This window comes from Gracilinanus agilis, chromosome 6, assembly GCF_016433145.1.
Source record: "Gracilinanus agilis isolate LMUSP501 chromosome 6, AgileGrace, whole genome shotgun sequence".
Lineage (NCBI taxonomy): Eukaryota > Metazoa > Chordata > Mammalia > Didelphimorphia > Didelphidae > Gracilinanus > Gracilinanus agilis.
The window spans coordinates 4178773-4204315 of NC_058135.1; positions in this window are offsets into that span (position 1 = coordinate 4178773).

A 25543-nucleotide genomic window follows, 5' to 3' on the forward strand; every position below is an offset into this window, starting at 1 on the left:
AAAGAGTCAGTTATGACTCAAGAGCCACACGTTGCCGACCCCTGATGTATTGGCTCCAAAGCAGAAGAGCAGTAAGGGCTAAGCAATGGTGGTTAAGTGACTTGCCCAGGGTCACATAACTAGGAAATGTCTGAGGTAAGATTTGAACCTATGACCTCCCATCTCTTGGCCCAGCTGCCCCCAAGAAAAAGTATTTTCAAGAGAAGCTTATCTTTTAGTTCTTTCTGCAAGGATATTTAGCTCAGGAAGTATAACTAGTTCTTTCCTCTGAGCTCCAGTAGCAATGTCTTTTGCAACTGAAATGTGTCGTATTTTACAGATGTCATATAAAATAAATGGGTACCTATAAATATGTGTACATATGTTTGCACATATATATAATAAATGTGTACATAGTTATATGGATGTATATAAATCAATCAATAATTTTTATGCCCCTATTTTGAATCAGGTACTGTACTAAATACTGAAAGACATTGGTAACTCTGTTCAATCTTGGAATTGGGACTGTACTCTATAAGAACAGAAATAAGCTACAAACCTAAGCCCTTTCTCCTCTATATGAATTAAGATAATAAAAAAGAAAAGGGAGTTTATCCCCCCACCAGGTGTTTTGAAGAGTAAATTTGTATATTTGTTAAAAAATTTCAAATAGGTATTTCCTTGGAAAAGGTAGGGAGTTACATACACACAGATATAGGAATATAGGTATTATATATGCATATATATGTGTGTGTATGTATATACATGAGTACATATGTATATCTACATGTATGTATTATCCACAAATATATTATGCATACATTGTAATGTGTTCATAAAATTGTGTGTTTATATCTTGGAAACATAAAATACATTGACATCTAATTCCTTGGTCCGTAAAAGAAAATTATTTTTCATGCATAATTTCCCTTGTCTGAGCATCCACCAATTCTCACTGTGAGTTATCAATGAGGGGTCCAGTATTAGGTGATGATACAAAAGTGAGATACACTAATTTTCATACCAAAAAATAAATGATATACTTTATTCTTATTGTTTTTTATAATACTATATAATCTTATTGATATATAACATGGATTCTATTGACAGGAAAGATTTTTTAGAGGTTCTTTTCAGTGGCTTGAATTTGAAAATCTCATTTTAGCAATAGACATCTCTCATATCATACACTTGGAGCAGATTTTTAGAAATTCATTGATACTTTCTTCATTTGGGAAATAAGGAGAGAAGAAAGGATGAAAAGGGCCTTTAAAAGTAGTATCTGGATAACTGTAGATTATAATTATTTCTATAGCATTGTAAAATGCAATATGACCTCTTTCATAGTCAAGGAAAATGCCCAATTTACCAATAGGCTTGCTTACATAAATATCTTGATATGAGTTCCAGAGGTAAAAATCATTTCCAAATTTGAAGCCTATTAGAGTATAGGCATCCCCAAGTAACTTGGAAACATTGCCCTTCCTACTGATTGATTCTTTACAGATGCCCACTTCCCAGTCTGTTTTATTCCCCCATCTCTACTGCCCAGTAATGTTTCCCTGATGTGAAACTCTGAGTAGCCAAGACGAGAGCAAAATCAAATCTTTCTGGGTTGTCAAGAACATCTTGTGGGACATGAACATATTTAACACTCCTTAAGTCATCAGACAGAATGAGATGAGGGTTGGCTTTCAGGATTCAAGACTATATCTTCTGTAGAAAAAAGAAAAGGGTTCAATCACCTTAGACTTCACAGCCTGGAGTGGATTAATAAAGAAACATTAAACAATCCTATGAGAACCTCCCACTGTAGAACTCTAGTCATAACACAACTGGAATTCTACAATAATTTCTGATTCTCATTTTGCCTAGTCATTTGGTACTCAATTTCCTTAAAGAAGTAAGATGATGGGGTGGACTACACAACATTTAGGATCCTCCCAGTATTAGTTTTATGTTATAACATATATTTTAAGGAATTCATTGAATATTTAGCAATCATTTATTAAGCACTGATTATAGTCAAGAAATATACCAGACACTGAAAAATACAGAGAAATACTAATGTCGGTAATGTATATCTCAAAGAAAATCTGCTACTGGCATGATATTTTTTAGTATATTAAAACCAGAAGGGATGGTAAACATTCACTCTTTGGAATAATCAGTTCTTTTTCTTCTTTCTTTCTTTCTTTCTTTCTTTCTTTCTTTCTTTCTTTCTTTCTTCCTTCCTTTCTTTCTTTCTTTCTTTCTTTCTTTCCTTCCTTCCTTCCTTCCTTCCTTTTTTTTCCTACTTGCTTTTGAAAAGATTAACTCACAGAAGGAGTCACTCTTTTCTTTCAAGAATACTGTCTTCAAAGAGTTCGTAATCTTTCAAAGACAACTTGAGACAAACACACCTCCATAATGAATAAAATGCCAATATAGAGCACATTACATTCAATATAGGAACACCTCAGAATTATGAAGAGTCGATTTAACTCTCTATAAGTGACTTACTTTAGAAAGTAATCACCATTTCTATCATGCCAGGGATGGGACATTTGGTCATCTGGGTGAAGCAACCACCAGATCTTCAAGGAGTAGCACTTAATTCCTAAAAATAAAACACACTCAATTACATAGGTTCTATGGAGACCATAGAGACCCATTTTGATTTAAAAAAAAGGAGGAAAAAAAAAAACAACAAGAAAGCTTCAGCACTATGGATACAAATTTAGTCCCTTCATGTATCCAAATTCTCTCACAAACTGCATGTCTGACAGAGTTTTCCATAGAAGGGAACCAAACCTTTCCAATGTGCTCTTTTGCATCCTGTGGGGAGGGAAAGAGATAAGAGATTTAATTTTTGGTTCTTTGAATATCTGAAGTTAAAAAGATATTGCCTTATCTTCTACAGATGAAAATTGAATAAAGTTCAGAAGCTCAAATTCCTAGGTATTGTTTTTAGTAAAACACTTTATCCACCTATTCCAAAGCTGAAAGAAAAGCAAAGAAATCATCACCTTTATACATCCCATACTAGAGAGGTGATTTTGTATTGATTATTGGAGGATGAAGTAAAATATTTGAGTTGGTAGTCAGATCAAATTTTAAACCAACCCATGATGCATGAATTATGTCTATAGAATTTCAGAAAAACAATCCTGTAAACATGCATTTGAAATCTTCCTATAGTAGGGAAATCAGCACCTCTACAGGGAGAACAAATAATTTTGGACAACATCTCTGCAGAATGAGAGGATCCTTGGATAGATAGATCATTGGGCTTGGGGTCATGAAGACCTGAACTCAAAGAGTTTCTCTGACACCACATCCACATATGACTTTAAGCATACCTCTAAATTACTCCGAAGCTCAGTGTCTTCCTCTCTAGAACAGGTATGTTAATAATAACTTACTTACGAAACTCAAAGCATTCTTGTGACTTCAAATTCACAAATTAACAGAAACAGTAAAAATAAAGGAAAGAATTGAAAAGTCAATAACTGTCAGGTCAGCATTGGTCATTTGCACTAGCTATTAATTCCTATTACCCCTGTAAGAAGATTCATGGACTCTGAGTCCTAACAGAGTTTTTCTATCTGCTTTCTCCATTTTCCACTTATTCACTCACAGGAAGAGACTTTGTCTCTTGAAGACTGTTTTCATGAGTTTTCTTTTCTTTATTTTAATTTAATTTTTTTTTAAGAAAAGTTTTCCATGGTTCCATGATTCATGTTTTTATTCTCCCCTTCACCCACCCCCTTAACCCTACCATAGTCAACACACATTTCCACTTGTTTTAACATGTGTCATCAATCAAGAATTATTAACATATTATTGATAGTTGCATTGGTGTGGTAGTTTTGATGCTACATTGCCAATCATGTCTGCATCAAACCATGTGTTCAAGTGGTTGTTTTTCTTCTGTGTTTCCACTCCTGTAGTTCTTCCTCTGAATCTGAGTAGCATTCTTTTCCATAAGTCCCTCCAGATTGTCCTGAGTCATTGCATTACTGCTAGTAGAGAAGTCCATTATATTTAGTTTTACAGTCTCTGTGTACAATGTTCATCCGGCTCTGCTCCTTTCACTCTACATCAATTCCTGGAGGTCTTTCCAGTTCACAAGGAATTATCCAGTTTATTATTCCTTTTGAGCACAGTAGTCTTTCATCACCAGCATATACCACAATTTGTTCAGTTATTCCCCAACTGAAGGGCATATCCTCGTTTTCCAGTTTTTTGCCACCACAAAAACTGCAGCTATAAATATTTTTGTACAATTCTTTTTATCTATGATCTCTTTGGGGTACAAACTGTTGTGAGGATTATTAGTTAGTAATTAATCAAGTATTAAGAATGGACCTAGCAGGAAGGACTGGAGCATTCCAAAATGGAATGAAGGAGCAGACAGTAGGGGCTTGTGCTCTGAGAGAGACTCCATTAGTGGTTGGCACAAACTGTTGCTAACCCTGGGAGATCTCAGAGTTAAGGACACCCTGCATCCTGATTCCCTGGGATCCTGAGTGGTGGTAGCTTCTAGCAAGTGGACAAGACCTACAGAGTAGCACCAAGGGGAGGAGGAGTTTGGGATCTGGTGGACAGCATCTCAAGCACATTCTCTCTACTTGGATACCTTGGACCACCTTGGCTTTTGGCATCCTGTGATCATCTATGAATTACTGTGAGAACCCCAAAGCCACCCTCAGACCCATTATCTGTGCTGGTCAAACCTAGCTGGAACCAGGTTTGAAGCAGCCTCCCCAGAGACTCCAGAACATTTCCTTTGGGCCCTGCCTGCTTAGATCACTAAGATTAGAGAAGTCAAGTCCTCCCCTTTTACCTGTGGTTTTGCCATTTAGGTTTTAGTGTAGAATCCCCTATCCCAACTTTATTTAGTTGAACATAATTTAAACTGTTAAAAACCTTTTACCTTGCCTGCTGGTTTCAAAGACTCTGGCCTAGGGGTGAGCTGGGTGACAGTTGGCAAACAGCCATTCTTGATAGTTAGCAGCAGCTTAGCTGTGTACTCTGGTCTCCCTATCCTGGTCCTGTCTCTCCTTCAACCCAGTGTGTATACCCACAACCATATAGATTATATTTTAACATCCCTGATGCCCAATCTTTTTACAAAACCCAGCAATGCTATGGCTGGATTAAAGGGCAGGAAGTCTTTTATAGCCCTTGGAGCATAGTTCCAAATCGCCATCCAGAATGGTTGGATCAGTTCACAACTCCACCAGCAATGCATTAATGTCCCAATTTTGCCACATCCCCTCCAACATTCATTACTCTCCCCTGCTATCATTTTAGCCAATCTGCTAGGTGTGAGGTGATACCTCAGAGTTGTTTTGATTTGCATTTCTCTAATTATTAGAGATTTCGAACACTTTCTCATGTGCTTATTGATACTTTTGATTTCTTTATCTGAAAATTGCCTATTCATGTCCCTTGCCCATTTATCAATTGGGGAATGGCTTGATTTTTTTATACAATTGATTTAGCTCCTTGTATATTTGGGTAATTAGACCTCTATCAGAATTTTTTGTTATAAAAAATATTTTCCCAATTTGTTGTTTCCCTTCTGATTATGGTTGCGTTGTATCTGTTTGTACAAAACCTTTTTAATTGAATATAATCAGAAATATTTATTTTATATTTTGTAATTTTTTCTAACTCTTGCTTGGTTTTAAATTTTTTCCTTTCCCAGAGGTCTGACAAGTATACTATTCTGTGCTGACCTAATTTACTTACAGTTTCCTTCTTAATATTCAAGTCATTCACCCATTCTGAATTTATCTTCATGTAGGGTGTGAGAGGTTGATCTAAACCTAATCTCTCCCATATTGTTTTCCAATTTTCCAAACAGTTTTTGTCAAATAGTGATTTTTTTTTGTCCCCCAAATTGGGCTCTTTGGGTTTATCATACACTGTCTTGCTGATGTCACTTACTCCAAGTCTATTCAACTGATCCTCCCTTCTGTCTCTTAGCCAATACGATATTGTTTTTTTTTTAATTTAAACATTTATTAATATTACCATATTGTTTTGATGACTGCTACTTTATAGTATAGTTTAATATCTGGTACTGCTAGGCCACCTTCCTTCACTTTTTTTTTTCATTATTTCCCTTGGTATTCTTGATCTTTTGTTCTTCCAAATGAACTTTGTTATAGTTTTTTTTTTAATTTAGTAAAATAAATTTTTGGTAGTTTGATAGCTATGGTGCTAAATAGGTAAATTAATTTGGGTAAAATGGTCATTTTTATTATGTTAGCTCATCCTACCCATGAGCAATCAATGTTTTTCCAATTGTTTAGATCTAGTTTTAATTGTTTGGAAAGTGTTTTGTAGTTGTGTTCATATAATTCCTGTGTTTCTTTTGGTAGATAGATTCCTAAGTATTTTATATTGTCTAGGGTGATTTTAAATGGTGTTTCTCTTTCTACCTATTGCTGCTGTGATGTGTTGGAAATATGAAGAAATGTTGATGATTTATGTGCATTTAATTTGTATCCTGCAAATTTGCTAATGTTGTTGATTATTTCTACTAGCTTTTTAGTTGATTCTCTATGATTTTTTTTTTAGTAGACCATCATATCATCTGCAAAGAGTGATAGCTTAGTCTCCTCAATGCCAAATACCTTCAGTTTCTTTTTCTTCTCTAATTGTTACTGCTAGGGTTTCTAGTACAATGTTAAATAATAGAGGTGATAGTGGGCATTCTTGTTTCACTCATGATCTTATTGGGAAGGCTTCTAATTTATCCCCATTGCATATGATGCTTGTTGATGGTTTTAGATATATACTGTTTATTAATTTTAGGGAACGTCCTTCTATTCCTACACTTTCTAGTGTTTTCAATAGGAATGGATGTTGATTTTGTCAAAAGCTTTTTCAGCATCTATTGAGATAATCATGTAGTTTTTGTTGGTTTGCTTGTTGATATGGTCAATTATGTGCATGGTTTTCCTTATGTTGAACCATCTTTGCATTCCTGGTATAAATCCCACCTGATCATAATGAATAACCCTCCTGATCACTTGCTGGAGTCTTTTTGCTGGTATTCTGTTTAAGATTTTTGCATCTATGTTCATTAAGGAGATTAGTCCATAGTTTTCTTTCTCTGTTTTTGATCTACCTGGCTTTGGGATCAGTACCATATATGTATCATAAAAGGAGTTTGTTAGAACTCCTTCTTTGCTTATAATGCCAAATAGTTTGTATAGTATTGGAATTAGTTGTTCTTTTAAGGTTTGATAGAATTCACTTGGGAATCCATCTGGTCTATGAGATTTTTTCTTAGGGAGTCCTTTGATGGCTTTTTAATTTTTTTTTTCTGATATGGGATTATTTAAGTATTCTATTTCTTCTGCTATTAATCTAGGCAATTTATATTTTTGTAAATATTCATCAATATCACCTAGATTGCTATATTTATTGCCATATAATTGGGCAAAATAACTTTCAATGATTGCCTTGATTTCCTCTTCATTAGAGGTGAGGCCTCCCTTTTCATCTTTGATACTGATGATTTGGTTTTCTTCTTTCCTTTTTTAAATTAGATTGACCAGAACTTTGTCAATTTTGTTTGTTGTTTCTAAGTACCAGCTTATAGTCTTATTTATTAATCCAATAGTTCTTTACTTTCAATTTTATTGATTTCTCCTTTAATTTTTAAAATCTCTAATTTGGTTTTTAAATGGGGATTTTTAATTAGATCTCTTTCTAGCTTTTTTATTTGCATGCCCAGTTCACTGATCTTTGCCCTCTCTAATTTGTTAATACATGCACTCAAGGATATAAATTTCTCCCTGAGTACTGCCTTAGCTGCATCTCACAGAGTTTGGTAGGATGTCTCATAATTGTCATTCCCTTCAATGAAATTATTGATTGTTTCTATGATTTCTTCTTTAACTGGTTTTGGAGAATCATATTATTTAATTTCCAATTAGTTTTTGATTTGCCTGTCCCTGTGCCCTTACTGATTATTATTTTTATCGCATTATGACCTGAAAAAGTTACATTTATTATTTCTGCTCTTTTGCATCTGTTAGCAATATCTCTGTGACCTATTACATGGTCAATCTTTGTAAATGTACCATGTGCAGCTGAGAAGGTGTATTCCTTTTTGTCCCTATTTATTTTTCTCCACATATCTATTAAATCTAATTTTCTAGGATTTCATTCACCTCTCTTGTCTCTTATTAATTTTTTCTTTGATACATCTAGATCTGAAAGAGGAATATTTAGATCTCCCACTAGTATTGTTTTACTATTTCCTTCTTGAGCTCTGCCATTTTCTCCTTTAGGAATTTCGATGCTATATCATTTGGTGCATACATGTTGAGTACTGTTATTTCCTCATAATCTATACTGCCTTTTATCAGGATGTAATTACCTTCCCTGTCTCTTTTAATCAGATCTATTTTACTTTGGCTTTGTCAGAAATCATGACCACCACTCCTGCCTTCTTTTTCTCAGTTGAAGCCCAAAAGATTTTGCTTTAGCCATTGACCTTAAACCTGTGTATGTCCACCCGCCTTATATGTGTTTCGTGTAGGCAACATATGGTAAGATTTTGGTTTCTGATCTACTCTATTTGCTTCCATTTTATGGGAGAGTAAATCTCATTCACATTCAGAGTTAAAATTATCAGTTATGTATTCCCCACCATTTTGGTATCCTCTCCTAGTTCTACTCCTTCTTATTACACTATTTCCTTTTAAACCAGTGGTTTGTTTTTAAACCAGTAACCTTTGACCCCTCCCTTGATTTACTTCCCTTTCCACCCCCTCCCTTATTATTATCCTCTTTTTATTTTTTAAGGCCTAATGAATTCCCTCCCTCCTCTCCTCTCCTCCCTTTTTTGACTTCCCCACTCCCCTGCTCCCCTTGGTTTATCCCTTCTGACTTTTTTCAGCAGGGTTAGATAGAATTCTATATCCCAATGGATATAGCTACTCTTCCCTCTCAGGATTAATTCCACTAAGAGTAAGGTTTAAATATTACCTCTTAATGCTCTCTTCCTCTCCTTCTTATAATAGTATTCATCCCCTCCCCTTCCCATGCCCTCTTTGTGTAGGACAGAATATCCTATTTTTCTTATTCATTCAAGTTTCACTTAGTGCCATCTACTATTCACCCCCTTTTCCCCCTCCCCCCCGTATCATCTTAAACCATTTAGTACTACAACATCTCCCTGTGAATAATTCTTCTAATTACTATAATAGTGTATACAGTTTTTGAAAATTACACAAAACATTTCTCCATATAGGAATACAAACAATTTGAAGCCCTTAAAGAGGCAAATTTAAAAATAAGAGTTTTCTTTCTTTCACATTTTTCTTATTTACATTTTCATGTTTATTTTGGTTTTTGTGGTTGGCTATCAAACTTTCCATTTAGTCCTGGTCTTTTCTGTGCAAATACTTGGAAATCTTCTATCTTGTTGAATTCCCATACTTTCCCCTGGATGTATATAGACAGTTTTGATGGGTAGGTGATGCTTAGTTGTAGATCCAGTTCTCTTGCCTTTCTGAATATCATATTCTAAGCCTTGTGGTCTTTTAATGTGCAGGCTTCCAGATCTTGTGTGATCCTGATTGCTGCTCCTTGATATCTGAATTGTCTCTTTCTGGCTTCTTGTAATTTTTTTTTCTTTTACTTGGAAGTTCTTGAATTTGGCTATTATATTCCTGGGGGTTGTCTTTACAGGTTTTAGTGTAGAAGGTGATCTATGAATCCTTTCAATGTCTGTTTTAACCTTTTGTTGAAGAATATCAGGGCAATTTTGTTGCATAATTTCTTGTAATATGGAGTCCCAATTTCTATTAATTTCTGCTTTTTCAGGAAGACCAATGATTCTCAAATTGTCCCTTCTAGACCTGTTTTCTTGATCTGTCAATTTCTCAGTGAGATGTTTTGTTTCCTTCTATTTTATCAGTCTTTTGACTTTGCTTTATTTGTTCTTGCAGTCTTGAGACATCATTGGCTTCTACTTGCCCAATTCTGGTCTTTAGAGACTAGTTTTCTGCTATAATCTTTTAATTTTCCTTTTCAATTTGGTCTATTCTGTTTTTCATGTTTTCCTACAATTTGCTCATCATTTCATTTGATTTTGGGGCATCTTTCTCCAATTGGGAGTTTCTGTCTTTTAATGTGTTAATTTCCTTTTGAGCTATTTCCCACTTCTCTCACTAAATCTCTTCCTTCTTTCTCATGATCTCAAATTCGAACTCTTCAAGAGCTTGTGACCAATTTTCAATGTTTTTGGAAGGTTTGGATGTGATTACTTGTTTGTTCTCCTCTGCTGTTTGTTCTATTCTCTGGATTTTTTCTGTGTAAAAGTTGTGGAGTATTAAAGATTTCTTCTAGATCTTTCTCTTTAGCAGTTCTTGTTGTTTTTTTTTTTAACCCTTGTACTTCGGTGTATTGTCTCATAGGTGGAAGATTGGTAAGGGTGGATAATGGGGGTCAAGTGACTTGCCCAGGGTCACACAGCTGGGAAGTGGCTGAGGCCGGGTTTGAACCTAGGACCTCCTGTCTCTAGGCCTGACTCTCTCTCCACTGAGCTACCCAGCTGCCCCAGTTCTTGTGACTGGCTTGCCATTATTATTATTTCTTTTTCAGTCAGAAGTCTGGGTGAGGCAGACAGGCTCTCTGCCTATCCTATGGAGCTGTGGAGCAATTTTCCTCTGAGCCACAGTGCCTTGCTTCCTCGCAGCTTTATCCTCACACCCAGGGTAGGTCTGAGCTCTTTACACTCCTGAGGTCTCAAATATAGCTGTTTTCAGGGTCAATCCTCCTGGTGGTCCCCTTGCTTGCTTCTCTGCCTGAGGCTCCTTTAACAGTCTCAGGGTGCTGCTTCCACAGTCATGCACTCCTTCACACTGGGTCCCCACCCAATGTCCACACCTGTGCTCAGGGGCTGCATCCATGCTCAATGTCTGTGTCTTTGCTCAGGGTCTGTGTTCAAGGTCCATGTTCTTTAGCCTCTTGGGGTCTTAAGTCTTGCTGTTCTCAGTAGCAGGCCCTGGTGATACCAGATAGCTGCCAAGAACTGAATGAATTCCCCAAACTTGCTCTAACTCTTGTGCCCTGGCTTTGGCACTGTAGGTGGGGGGGGGGGGGAAGGTTACTCAGCTCACATTTTAGTAAGAGCTATTTCACTCCCTTATAGCTTGGAAATGCCCTGATCCCACGTAACTTCAATGCAGTGCCCTGTTGTGGGGTCCCTTCATTCGTCTGGATTTGTTTTTATGTCCTCTTGAGGCATCCTATATGTGTGGGTTTAGAGAGGTTAAGTAAGCTCCTTCTACTCTGCCACCATCTTAACTCGGAAGTAGGAGTTTTCTTTTCAAAAAAGAATCCTCAAATGTAAATAGTTTCTGTAATGATTAAAAATGATAAAGGCTGGGGGCAGCTGGGTAGCTCAGTGGATTGAGAGCCAGGCCTAGAGACGGGAGGTCCTAGGTTCAAATCCAGCCTCAGACACTTCCCAGCTGTGTGACCCTGGTCAAGTCACTTGACCCCCATTGCCTACCCTTACCACTCTTCCATCTATAAGTCAATACACAGAAATTAAGGGTTTAAAAAATTAAAAAAAAAAACAAATAAAAAATGGGAAAAGAACAAATATTACATTGCACATATAAGGAAGGAAAATAAAATGTTTTAAAAATCAAAAAATAAGTAGCTTAGAACTAGTGAAGGGTTTTTCACTCAAAAATGAGATTCATTTCCTGTTAAGCCTTTGTATGAGCTGTGAGTGTAAATGGGTTTTACAAAATAGCAGATTCACAATGCACATTCAAATAGAGTACCATAATTTCTAATAGCACATTTTAAAACAATAATAAACAACCTGTTATTATAATGACTTGCTATGATGTTTAAAAAATTGTATACTTGTTACAAATTTGAACCTTGGCTAAGATGTTTTCTCAACAAACTTTGTTACTGCCTCCATAGCAATTGTGGGGCAGAGCCTAAAAAAAATTTTCTGATTGAAAAAAAAAAAAAAAAACTTCTGAGTCGGAATTATCCTCAGGAATATAGGTCCTTCTGATAGAAAGCAAACTAAAGACAAAGACATCAGCATACAGGAGCCCTCCTGGCTTCCTGTATAAAAAATCCCGGGTAGGAAATTTTCATGTTTCTTCTACCCATTTAAGACAACAGTTCTTTATAATAAAATATATAAAACCTTATCATTTATACAGTAGGGACTAGGATCTAAAGTAAAATTTAAAAGCTCTTATAAAATCATAATTTAAATCCTCAAGGCATCAAAATCTCCAAGTTTGTACACAATTATCAAGATAGAATAAAAACTTAAGCCATGTGCTCCTATAGGTTAGATGGCAAATCCAGTATACATAAGGCTATTTACACCTTTAAAATGTGTAAGATGTTCATAAATGGTACAGAGAATAGCATTGTTTTTGATACAGTAAAAAAATTGAAATCTTAAATAAATTAGGAAATACAATATGAGTACCAGATAACAAGCTATACATTCAAAAACCTCTTTTACCAGTTCCAATAGATTTGTTCACTATTTGGGAGTTACAATAAAATCATAAACAGAATTAATCTAGCAACCAAAACTTCATTAGCTTAAAATGATTCAGTGCAACAGAAAAGAATTCGCAGACCAGCGGCAATTAAAACCATTGTCCCTTTTCCCGGAAAAGCAGCCTCAAGGCTGGGGAAAATAAGGAGAGGAACAAGAAGGGAAAAAGAGCAGCTCTAAGGCACTGAGCATGATCCAGAGGTGTCTTAGAGTTGCGTGGCTTGGTAAGCTATCTGAAAAATTGAGAGTTACTTTTCCAATGTGGTGGTTGCCATGAATGTAATGATTAAAAATTATAAAGACTGATATTATGAGGAAAAATAATATTTTAATTACCATGGCCATGTTGGGAAAATTATATACGGCCACGCCTGACTATTTCAAAAAATGCCGCCTGTCCCTATCTCCTCCCATCTTCCCTAAGTAGCCAAATTTAAACTACGCTATATGTTGGGGTCCTCACCACGTCCAAAACTGGAAACCCATTGGATCATGGAAAATGTAGTTTCAAAGTCCCCCACATGTCCACAGGAAGTTTGTCAAATACTTTTAAATGGGACCCCCAGAATTCCAAATAACACATTTCTCTTCAAAACTGCAAAGCTCATCAGAAAACCAATTCTTCATATAAATATTTGATCAGATTATATATCATATATATATATATCAGATCTTCTACATGAATTTAGTCATTAAAATATAAACTCATAACAGTAATAATACATTACTAACTTTGATCATTAACTAAAATTTTTTTATATCTTACTTTAATTAATTTAATTACTTACTTTAGAATGTTTTTCCATGGAATTCCTCCCTTTTTTAATTTCTTTTAGCAAAATAGTATTTTATCACCAACAGATACCACAATTTATTTAGCCCATTCCCAATCAAAGGGCAACCCTTTATTTTCCAATTTTTTTGCCACCACAAAGAGTATAGCTATAAATATTTTTGTACAAGTATTTTTCCTTATTATCTCTTTAGGGTAGAGACCCAGCAGTGGTATGGCTGGATCAAAGGGCGGCAGTCATTTAAAGTCCTTTGGGTTTAGTTCCAAATTGCTCTCCAGAATGGTGGATCAATTCACAACTCCATCAGCAATGCATTAATGTCCCAATTTTGCCACATCTTCTCCAACATTTGAAAGACTCACTTTGAGACCTTCAAAAGAGGTTTTTCCTAGATCCAAGGAAGGAAAATCAATGAAAATTTGGACTCAGTGATGGAACATTAAAGTGCTGTATGAAAAGGAACTCTTTGTTCTTTTTGTCTATTCTCAGTTTATACTTGTGAAAGGGAATTCTTTATTCCCTTTTGTCTATTTTGAGTTAACACTTGGCTAACAATAATTTAAGTACCCTTACTTAGTGCCCCACCAGACTGTGAAAACAGGATTATCTCTCCTTTGTCTACTTTTGAATTAAATCAACACAAGCTTGAACACCCTACTTAGCACTAGGTGGAAGAACTCAGCAAGCCACTTAGAGAGCTCCACCCTTTCGACTCAGCCAGGGAATTGTAAATCCTTTTAAAAAGAATTTATGCCTCCAGTGGGTGAGAAGAAAATTTGGAAACTGTGATTAGCCCCTGGGAAGAGGGGAAGGGACAAGAAGTCACCATAAAAGCCATGAATCCTTTGGCTTAAGGGACTGTCTCCTGGAGATAGTCTTCTAGGATGGTCTTCTGTGGAAAGTCAGCTTAAGGTTGGCTTCAGAAGAAGGTCAGCTTTAGAGATGAGTCAGCTTGAGTGGGGATCATGAATCATATAACCATGGAAAAATAATATTTGGACCAAGACATTCATGTACCTTATAGGACATCTCAGAACAATGGGAGAGATTGATTTTCAGAGATTGAGAAGCAGTAAAGGGACAGGATCAGAAATGAGCAGATATTTTTTCCATACATACTAAGCTGATGAATAAGAGATCTGAAGTTTCATGTTACCCTCTCAATGTAACCTGAGAACTGGGATTTCTAATACTAAGACATCATGGTTTAGGAATTATGGTCTCTAATGGGTTTGCCTCAACTCTAGTTATTTTTTTAATATATATTTGTTATAATTTTGAAATAAATATTTCTTTAGAAATGGTTCAGAGTTACATATACCTATCTACACATGGATATATACATGTATATAGTTATACATAAAAGTACATTATGCCCCAAATATTTATTATATACACACATATATGTTTGAATACAATTATTCCTTCCACATCTTGAGGGTCAGGGGCACAGTTCCCCTCTATCTGAAAAATCTAAGTAAATATTTTTAGCTCTTCCTTGGCTTTCCCAGAGAAGTCTAAATTTTTCTCTTTTTTCATTTCATGGGGTATTTATAGTATTTAATTGTAAAATTTGGGTTAAATATAGATTTCTGAGTTTCTAAACATTTTCAGTGTCATATTCTGACCTTCACATATAATCTGTCTCATACAAAATTCCCCCAAATTCCCATTAAATTTCTATACCAACCTATGATATAACAAAACTCTGATGGGGGAAGTCATGACATGGAAGAAATAGCTCTATGTGCATGAAATTGCATGTTTATTTCTTGAAAAGATAAAATATTTGTAAGCAATACTCAATGCCTTGCCTCATAAGAAAATTGTTTTGCATGTGCAATTTTGTGTCTTATCCTTCAATTTTTTTCTGTGAGTTATGAATGAAGTATCCTAGTAATACTAGTTGTATATACAAACTGAGCTCACTAGTTTTGAACACCAAGAATTAATAGGATAGACATTATTTTTATTGCTTTTTCAGAATAATACATAACTATAGATATACAATGTGGGTTCTAGTAAAAGGAAATTCATTTTAGTGTTTGTCTTTAGTGACTTGAATTTGAAAATCCTATTTGAGTAATTTTCATCTTTCATTGCATATTCTTGGGTCAGATCTTTAGAAATCCAGTTGTGTTTTCCTAATATGAAAAGAAATTAGAAAAGAAAGGGTGAGAGCCTTGAAAAGTAGCATTGAAAAAAAGCAAGAAAAACCCTGTAGATTAGGGTTTTTCTTATACCACTGTAAAATGTTCTATTCCTTTTTCATAATCAAGGAAAATGGCCACCTTATGATTAGGCTGCTCTACATGAATAGCCTAATGTGAATTCCAGAAGTAAAAGTCATTTTCCACTTTGAAGGCTATTATAGAAGAGGCATCTCCAGGTAACTTGGAGACATTGCCCTTCATACTGATGTTAGATGCCTACTTCTCAGTCTATTTTATTCCCCATCTGTTTCCCTATAGTGTTTCCCTAAGGAAAAGCTCTGGGTAGCCAAGACAGAGAAAGCAAAGTCAAATCTTTCTGGGTTGTCAAACACATCCTGTGGATCAGAAACATTTTTGACACTCTTCAAATCATCAGACAGGATGAGATGAGGATTGGCTGTTTCAAGATCCAGTTATATCCCCTGTAGAAAAAAAAATGGGTCAGTCATGTAAAAGTTAAAAAGGTTTGCCAGTTTGTAATAATTAAAATTAAAATTATGAAGCTATTAGTAGCTTTAATAGCTTTATTACAGCAAAGTAGAAAGAGTAAGGAGAGAGAAGTAGGAAGGAGGTAGGGAGCAGGTGAGATCCACTTTGAAGCTTTCAAAGGCAGTTTTGGCAGCCATGTTTCTAGACCTGGGAAAGAAAAGTCAATTAAAATTTAAACCAGGACATTCAACATATATCAGCACTATTGGACAGACTGATTTTTAGGCATTGTGAAGCAGTGGAAAGACTAGATTAGAAGTGACCCTTGTTTGCCACACATCCTAAACTGATGGATAGAAATTTCAAAGCCCAATACTAACCTTTCCATGTGATGTGGGAACAGGGAGTCCTGGAACTGAGGGACCATGAGTTAGATATGTTACTATCTACTGGGATTTCCTTAGCTCCATTTTTAAACCAAAAAATTTCTTTTTTATTTTTTGGGAGGGTTGGTTGATTTTTCCGGGTCTAATTCAATTCCCTCCCCCACCCCTAGGCCAGGGCTATCAGGATTGTGATTCTTTATCCTGAAGTCACCATGTAACCCAGGCTAAATTCTGAGACCAGGTTCCTCCAACCCACCAGAGAGGATCATGTAGAATCTCCTGCCTCTTCTTCTCCAATCATCTTGAAGAAGATAAAAAGCTGTTGTCAAGTATTCATAAATTTGATCTAGGTGGCCATGGGATCTGTTACCCTAGAGCTAAAGTGAGCTCTATCTTCCAAGTTTTCTGAATTATGGAGGCTCCAATCTACCATTTCTTCCTTCTCCCTTCTATTTCTCTTATTCCCCAATTCAAATTCACCATGTTCTATAAGTCAAACAAAAAAACCTCTTTAGTTTCTCTTAAATCCTACTAAAATTCACAAGTTTACCATAACTTATTGCTTTGTTTGTTTAAGAATAAGTGATTTAATTACCGTGTCAGAACAATTACATTTTAATTATAGGAGATAGGAACAGGGCATGTAAACTTCTGGAATTATTATGTCTTCCCCCCAAACCACCTAGTTGTTAATTAAACAGTCATGTATATGTAACCTCCCATAGATATAAATCATTTATTCAATTGAGATAGCTTCATCTCCCCAAGTAAAAAGAAGAAAAATGTTCTTAAGAGTTATTTACTCCTCAGTCCTTTCTTCAACTGTTATTCAACTCATAAATACTACAGTAGATGTGAAGAAATAGGTATACTTACTGACTATGAATGGAGTTTGGAACTGTGTACTTACTAAACCATTTTAGAGAACAATCTGAAACTATGCCCAAATGATACCAAAACTTTAATATATCCTTTGACCCAGTCATTCTGCTATTAAGTCTATCTCTCAATGAAATGAAAGGAAATGAAAAATTTTCAAAGTAAAAATATATATTTCGAGAAGCTCTTTTTCTGGTAGCAAAGAGTTGGAAATTGAAGGGTTATCCATTGAGGAATAGCTGAACAAGTTTTAGCATAGGATTATGATAAAATACTAATATGATATAACAAATCATGAGGGAGGGAGATTGTTTTGGGAAAACCTGGGAAGAATTCTCTCAACCAATGCAAAGTGAAGTAAGCAGAACCAGGAGAATACTGTTCATAGTAGTAGTGGTGTGGTGATACTGATCAATTGTGAAACACCAGAGTTCTAATTAATGCAATGATGCAAGACAAATGCAAAGGAGGCAGCATGGAAAAGGCTCTCTCCCTCCAGAAAGAGAACTGATGAAGCCTGCAGATGGAAGCATAATTCCCCCTTTCTTCTTTTCCTTCACTTCTTTCATGTCTTTCCCTCTCTTTCTCTTTCTCCTGCCTTCTTTCCTTCCTTCTTTCCTTCCTTTTTTTACAACATGGCTAATATGCATATATACTTTACATCACTCCTGAGGTACAATTGATATCCTATTGCTTTGCCTTTTCAAAGGCTTCACGAAAAGATGGAAGGTAGGAGTGAATTTGACTCAAATTTTTTAAAATTCTATTAGTTAAAATACAAAAGAAAGTCACAGAAATGAATACATCAATAGATAAGAAAGAACTTAAACAAATAAATATCTAAGTGAATCAGTCAATCATTCAAGAAAAAGGACAAATCTATAAGTGAGTGAGTTGAAGGCAGTCTGACCTTAAGGCTCTTGTTCTCCAGCAACCCTGGCCTAATCCTGATCCTAAACCATATAATCTGGAGTTGAGGCCAGTGCAGTAGCCATTACCTTCCTTTGGGATTAGTATTGGGTTCTGTGATCCTAGTATTATTAGACTGGAACTGGAGGTCGCAGCAGGTGGTTCCTTAGGGGTAGTCCGAGAAGAAGTAAGCGGAGGAATTGGTATTTCCAAGGGTAGGCTTCCTTGGAGGGCAGGGCTAAAGGACTACACAACCTGGAGGCAGTAGATGGCAATGGAGACCTTCTGCTTTTGACTAAGAAACAAGGAGATGATGCAGAAAGGTTTTGTAGACCCCAATCTCTGCATGTCTGTATATTGTTGAGATTCAGATTAATTAAATGATTGCCAGTGCTTCTAACTCCTACAGTCTCCTGGCCTCCTTGCTCCTGCAGGTCCAGGGTGCCTGACCAGCTTTGGCATATGGTGGGGTCAGACGAAACAAGGTGAGAGAAGGAGAGAGAGAGAGCTTGCATTTGAGAAGGGACCCCAGAAAAAAAGGACTGGAATTCTGCCCCTTGCCCTGGTTCGTATAAGGCTAATGAAGCGTCCTTCATCTGACCTTCTGACTAGATCATGTGTTCTGATGTCCACGCATGCCAAGCCACTCACTGCATCAGGGTCTTCTGCCTGTCCATTCCAGGAGTCAGGGTTTCAGTTTACACTGCAGTCTCCCCCTCACATGACTTGACTTTCTTTCTTAATGTGTATGTGCCAGAGAACGGCTTATATTTTTATGATAATTTCACAGAGTATATGTATATATACATATGCGTTCCTTCATATATATTTTAAATATAAAATTCATACAAATACAAAATATAAAATTTATATATATAAAGATATACATGCACATATTCTTTTTTTTCCCAAGCCTGGCCCCAACTTCCTCCCCTGTTTCCCCAGATGTAATTTATGCCAAGAACCTCAGAGCTATGGCACTGATTGGCTTGATAACTGGTCAGATCACACTAGAACAAACACTTTTCTAAAACAGGGTGGTGGTAGGAGGAGGGAGCCAGAGATATTTACTGACCTTTGAGGAAGTTGGAGAGGCAGGGGCCCTGGCAGATCATTGCTCTCCCCTACTCACACACCCCTGAGGGAGGGTCAAAGGCAGGGCTACCTAAGAGACCTGCTCTTTCTTTAGTCACAAAACTCAAACAGAGGCCAGTGCTGGGCTGGGACTGAACAAAGGATAACTGAGGGAATTCAGATACCATAAAAGCCTGAGGAGTCCAAGGGACTCCTCTGTTAATCCTCTTCATGATAGGTTTAGTAAAGCCTTAGTTTAAGGGAATGCTTAAGGGGTTTGCAGTGATGAAGGAAAGAGGAAACACTAATAGGGAAGAATTGGGGCAGACATCCTGGCCTAGTTCCTCCCCAGGGGAACATCCATGTTAGTGAAGAGTGATACCAGGGCAGTCAGCTAGCAGTGGCTTTTGGTTTTTGTAGATAACACTGTGGTCAATATAGAGCACCCACTGGATGACATCATGGTTGCCATAGATCATCTTGGGTTATAATACCTTTAACTTCTGGACCTTCAGTCCAGAGGGTACAAACTGTACCTCAGAGTTCATGGATATGAGAGACTGAGTCCATTTCTCTTTGTCATTGGTTGCTAAAGAGTCTCCAAACTGATATGAGATATATTCATTTGTGCAATGGGTTTGATTTTTCAAATGAAGGCATTCTCTTTGGCCTTGTACTTACTTAGCTTTTTCTTTCATGCAGTTCCCTTGGACCCTGCAGATGTTGGGATCTGGACATCAAATTTGGGGGCCAGCAATGAGGGCTTGAAGCTGGACCAAATGATAACTTTGACTCTGAGCTTGGTCTGTTCCACTTTCCACACCAGAGGGATCACCCAGAATGGAAGGATTCAAACCCTTTATGGGGGTGGGAGATGATGCTCTGTTCAAAGTCAAAGTTGCTGAATTTCATTCAACTCAGTTCATGTCTTTGAGGGGACATGAGCAAGCTGATATTCTCAAATACATCCAGGAAGAATTCATTCCAATGATTTATATTTAATGCCCTCTCATTGCCAATTGACCTGCCCTGTCAGGTGGCTGGTGATATAAGAATATTTTTCCTTTGGCTCTTAATGCCCTACTGAGAGATTACCATTTCAGAGCTCCTGCCCAAGTTCTGTGATAGCCAATGTCCTTGATCTCATCCAGCTGCTTGTGAAGGAGCACTCAGTTGTTCTCCTCACTGATCTGGCCAAACTGGCAGTCATGACATCACACATCTTTTTTTTTAATATATTATTTTTATTTTTTTCCAAATAACATTTTGATAAATTTTTTTTCATATTTTTTGACATTCTACATTCCATCTTCTCTTCCATGTTGATCATTGCCTGGTTTCTCCCATGTTGTTTTCCAGTTCTGCCAGCAGTTTTTGTCAGATATCACACATCTTATAAAGAATCTTGAAGTCCATAGTAGCATTGACATTTTGATTGGTGATGGCTGTCAGTCAGATATTGGATTTCTTGACATGGAAGAAGCTGGTGCTGGCAATGTTGGTGAAGGGTGAGCATACTTGCCACCAGGTATGGATCATCTTGACAATAAAGGTATCTTCAAGATTCTACATGGGCCTGGGAGATTAGCACTTTTCATTTGTGGTTGGAGACAGAAAGGCCCACATATTATATTATGCTAGAAACTCAATATCTCTTCAACTCTTGACTATAAGAATGGACCAGGTGCTGCCATGGCTGGCCTGTATTTCTGCCCTAGACAAATGTATCCATATGAGGCTCAGATTCTGCTCCTACCATCTCTCTCTCTCTCTCTAAATTCATGTATCATATATATGAATAGATATAAAGGGAGAATAGAGATAGAAATAGGCAAATAGATGGAGAAAGATAGAGATATAGAACTCTCTCCTCCCTCCCCCTATCAGTTTCTTAAACTTTGCTTCTTCATCTACCTCTTCCTTTCTCTTTTTTCTGTGTCTATCATAACTAAAAATATGAATATAAAAATCTAGATGTAAACCTCAATAAATTGATCTCAAAAGCTTCCCAATCTTATAATGGGGCATATGTGAAGAGTTTGTGCTTCATTCACAGCATATCTTACACATACAAAATGAATAAAAAGTGTTCAAATTTCTCATCCTCACAGATGAATTTTGTGTACAGAATTAAACTAAGAACATACTGATGAAAATAATATGTGATCACTTTTTTCCCCTTCTTCTTGTCATTCTTTTGGTTTGCTCTACATCTACAGTGTCATTGTCAGAGGCAGGATCTGGTATAAAAAAATCTGTTCCCAATAGTTTGTGTAATGGATAGTGTAAACAGAGCTCTTTAAGTCTCATAGAAGTTCAATGCATGGTCATAAAGCTAGTGTGTGTCACAGTTTCTCTGTAATTTTTTTTTAATTTCCTAAAATTTTCAAAAGGAATTGAGGACAACATTTACCAAAATTTTTGTCATACTTATTGATGGATTTTATAGCATTCTCATTTAGGAATATATACCTTTTTTCTCCTTCCCCAGTGAGTTATTCCTTATTAGAAGATTATAAGAAAATTAGAAAAGAAATGGTTCAACAAAACTTACCACCGCCTCAACCAGATCTCACAGTGAACCTAATATTTAATATTCCACTTCTACAAAGGTAGATAGGAATTGTATTTTCTTTTATTTTCTTCCTCTCTTGAATCAACTTGATCGTTATAATTACAAAAATAATCATTTTTAGCATTACTTTATACCACCAATTGTATATCTATCTGACCTTTAGATAATATTTGTGAATTATCTATTACTAAATCATTTAGACAGTATGGTTCATAGCGACTTTTTAAGAAATGCCCACGGAGGTACAATTATGCCTGTGGACCAGTTTTCTGAATTCCTGCTACTCATATAGCTGTGATGTCAAACTTCTAACAACTTAAATTATTCCATTATAATGGAACAGGATCTCTTTGGGGACTTTAGTATGAGATGTCTCCTCACATCAGTCTCCAATTTCTTTTGGTCTATCTTTTCTCTCCCTATCAAGGATAAACTACTTAATGCCTATGATGTACCCTGTTTTATGTGAGCCTGACATATGAACTTAGGAACAGAGCTCCACCAAATTCCTACACTTTTTTAAGGCTCAAAGTCCCAGGTCAAGGGAAAAGGGATAAATTTATGTAGGTTGGTTTCTGGTCCATCTTGGTTTTGAAAAAGTGTCTCAAAATAGAAGAAATAGTAACATGCCCTATCATAGTTCCTGAGCCCCTAGTCTAGATAATATATCATAATGTGGTTTTAGATTTTGGTACATCCCTCATGCCTTCCCCATTTTGACTCTTAATTCTTCCCTCAACAGACTGGGAAGGGAAAATCATCTTTATGACTATCAATTGTGATGCTACTATTACAAAAATGTTCTTTACCTCTTTTGTCTTTCCCATTGCTTTTCTTCCCTTTTTAAGAAGGAAGAAACCATATCCTTCTCTCCCTCAGTCTTTTCCTTTTTTTCCCCTGTGTTTGAAATAATGGTACAATAAAGATAAAAATCTCTACCTTCAAAATATTTTAAAGCTGGGCTGAATTCCTAAGGAAATAATAAGAATGCTTATTAATAGAAAGATTTTGAAGTTACACCAGAGAAAAAGTCATCCTTTAATACTTCATCCTAGTCAGGAGGTGATCCTGGGTCTCCTTTCCAATGAAGTAAAGGCTTTAGCTACTACTATCAAGGTGGGAAAGTTTCTAGAATAGCTGTGGAAACAGATGTTGCTTCCAAGGTCCAGCCATAGATGGATTTTGTTCTATATCTTAATAGGGAATGTTGGCTCTAGTGAAAGAGAAAATGTGCAAATGGGAAGATCTACATTGTGCTGAGTCCCTTTAAGCGACAAAATGCCAATGTATCATCTTTAATTTGGGAAAAAGCTGAACCTTCTTCTCATTAATGAATAGGAAAGTCCACTATGGGAAAGTTATGCTTGAATGTACAATGACTTGTGTGATTAATGTGTGTCATTTTATTTTGAAGTTGCCATGTATGTTATGGGTACTGTTAAAATTATTAATCTGGGATAAGTTGGATGCCACCTTGACTGACAGGGATGGCAATTGAGAGGTTTGGAATGTTCCCAGGTGCTGTGAGCCAGGGGTAAACATCAGTTGGCCCCCACCCTATATATACCCCCTAAGGACTACAGATCTCTGAGCTTGGACTTAAGCAAGCATCTTTGGATCGAACTGGGAAGAGAGTGGTTGAAGGATGGAAAGGGTATACCTGAACCTGAACCTATTTCCTGTGCTTGACTGAGAGAGCTAGTGAGCCATCAATATCATTAGTAGGAAAGCTGAGAGAATACACAAACCATCAAGCCATATCGACATCAATAGCCTTCCCTATTCTCTGGCGTGGCTGTGGTCAGGTCTTGTCAGAGACAGAGAGAGGGTGAAGACCTCAAACCTCTACCAGCCTAGTAGTCTCCAGTCCTGATCATCAATTAGCTTAATAGCATATTAATATATATAGCAATGTATATTATATATAGCAATAGGATTTCCAATCCCCAAACCTTGTTATCCTTTCCCCACCAATAGATAAGATAGTGATTCAACAGAAAGTACCTTCCTGAGTGGTTATTCTATCACAGCCCTTGGGAAGGGAGGATTAATTACGCAGTCAGATTTCGATCATTTCCAAAGCCACTCAATAACCCATTACCAATCAATTCAACCTCAGGTTGGGCCTAGAGAGGTTAACCATCTACCTAACTACTCAAGAGGTCCCAACCTGGGCAGCTGTTAAAAGGAGTCACTGACAGGTTTAACCAACCAAACCTGTCAGGGAGAAGAGGGATAAATCACAGAAACAGCTAGAGTGAGGGAGTGGATGCTCCTCCTTCACCAACTGCAGTTGGCTTAGGCCTTGGGCTCTGATCCCTCCTTCATCTATACTATCCCTAAGATCACATACCAGCCACCCTGTAATATCTAGAAGGAAGATCTATAGGGAAAAGTAATAGCAAGAGAGGAGATATAGAAAGAGAGAAACAAAGATCTGATCTCAAAGAGAGAGATCAGATCACAGACACCCATCATCATATACCTATATCTCTAGGGTTTTCTCTCTTTTCTTTTAACAGTACTTATAAACATATGTATAAATGTTCACAAACATGTAAATGAATACATAGATTTATGCATGTGTACCAATCAGTCACCATTTACTATCTACATTTTTATTATGGACCTACTCTGTGCCTAATATTTTATTTCTTGGACTTTAGTTGGATGGAGGACTTAAAATGGAAGTTAGGAGTGTGTCTGTGTAAACTGAACTCACCTATGAATCTAAGTACTTTCCTCTCCCTAGGACTAATGGTAGGAGGAAAGGGGAAAGGACTAATGTCTCTCATATGTAATATTGCATGTACAGTTTCCCTTGTCAGAGCATCACCAATTCTGTCAGTTATCAGTGAGGAGCTGAAGATGAAACATGACTCCAAAGGGATGAACACTAGTTTTTATATCAATGATCAATATGATAGATTGTACTCTTGTTGTTTTTGATAATGATACATAACTTTATTGATATACTCAACATGTGTTCTAATAAAGGAAAATCATTTTGGGGAATGACGTTACTTGCTTGATTTTGATAGTCTCATTTGAATAATTAACATCTTTCACAGCATTCTACTGGTTTTTCTTGGGGCAGATCTTCAGAGATCCAGGATTGCTTTCTGCATTTGGATAGCAAAGATTAAAACAAGGGTGAAGTAGCCCTTGAAAAGCAACATTTTGGTAACTATGAATTAGGGTTCTGTCTGTAGCATTGTAAAATGCTAGATGGCCTTTTTCATAATCTAGGAAAATGCCCACCTTATGAAGAGGTTGCCTTATTTGAATACTTACATAGGAATTACAGAGGTAATAATCATTTCCCGCTTTGAAACTTAGTAGAGTGTAAGCACCCTCTGGTAATTTAAGGACATTGCCCTTCCTTATGACTGACTCTTTACAGATGCCCACTTCCCACTCTGTTATATCCCCCATCTCCACTTCCCAGTAATGTTTCCCTGAAGTGAAACTCTGAGTGGCCAAGACAGTGAGAGCAAAATCAAATCTTTCTGGGTTGTCAGGAACATCCTGTGGGATACAATCATATCTGACACTCTTCAAGTCATCAGAGACAATGAGATGAGGATTGGCTGTATTAGGATCCATTGTGATATCTCCTGTAGAAAAAGGAGAAGGGATCAATCAACTGCAGTTCCTTAGCCTGGAGTGTAATATCAAAGAGATATATTCTCTAAACTTATAAGAACTTCCCACTGTGGAACTGTAGTCACAATACCATT